The 618-nt window shown below is 45.0% G+C and overlaps 1 non-coding gene across 1 annotated transcript; it reads right to left on the bottom strand.

The window, feature by feature from the left end:
• Positions 1-303: 303 nt before the first annotated feature.
• On the bottom strand, positions 304-374 carry TRNAG-CCC (transfer RNA glycine (anticodon CCC)). The gene has a single exon. It is a non-coding gene; the product is annotated as a tRNA-Gly (tRNA).
• Between the last annotated feature and the right edge of the window lie 244 nt (positions 375-618).

Consider the following 618-nt stretch of genomic DNA (forward strand, 5'->3'; position numbering starts at 1 on the left):
CTCAGCGCTCAGCCCAAGGTCCAGTCCGTGATCCAGGACCTGGGTGTTCTTGAAGTTTTCAGGGACCGTCCAGGAGCCTAGGTGGTAGTGGCAGGGGCTCCAAGAACCAGCATTCCAAAGTGCAAAAACTCTCCTACGCTCTTGTTGAGCGCAGTAACTTTGAGATTCTACTCAGATTGTGTTCTGCTTCAGGTGGGACGTGTCATCAGGACAGGGTTGCCTAGATCAAGGATCCTAACAGTGGCCTGTGCAGTGTAATTTTGCAGAGAAGTGTAAAGATCCCGAAAACGCAAAAAGCAAACCTGCATTGGCCGGGAATCGAACCCGGATCTCCCGCGTGGGAGGCGAGAATTCTACCACTGAACCACCAATGCACCTATAACTTGTAATGCAAAGTAGTAACTACTGAGAGTATCCCCCAAATACAGCCATTGTTGCAAAAGAGGTTTATTGTAGTGTTGATTAAAAGCTAACAAACACACGCATACAGAAGTCTTTTCATAGAAGATTTTCACAAAACTATCAATATCAGAATGTCTATCTTTACCTGAAGCAACTCAAAAAAGGTTCTTTGCAATTGTATGGCAGATCTCCATTGTGAAACATCAGAAATTCATT

The sequence above is a fragment of the Lepus europaeus genome, chromosome 5, assembly GCF_033115175.1.
Source record: "Lepus europaeus isolate LE1 chromosome 5, mLepTim1.pri, whole genome shotgun sequence".
NCBI lineage: Eukaryota > Metazoa > Chordata > Mammalia > Lagomorpha > Leporidae > Lepus > Lepus europaeus.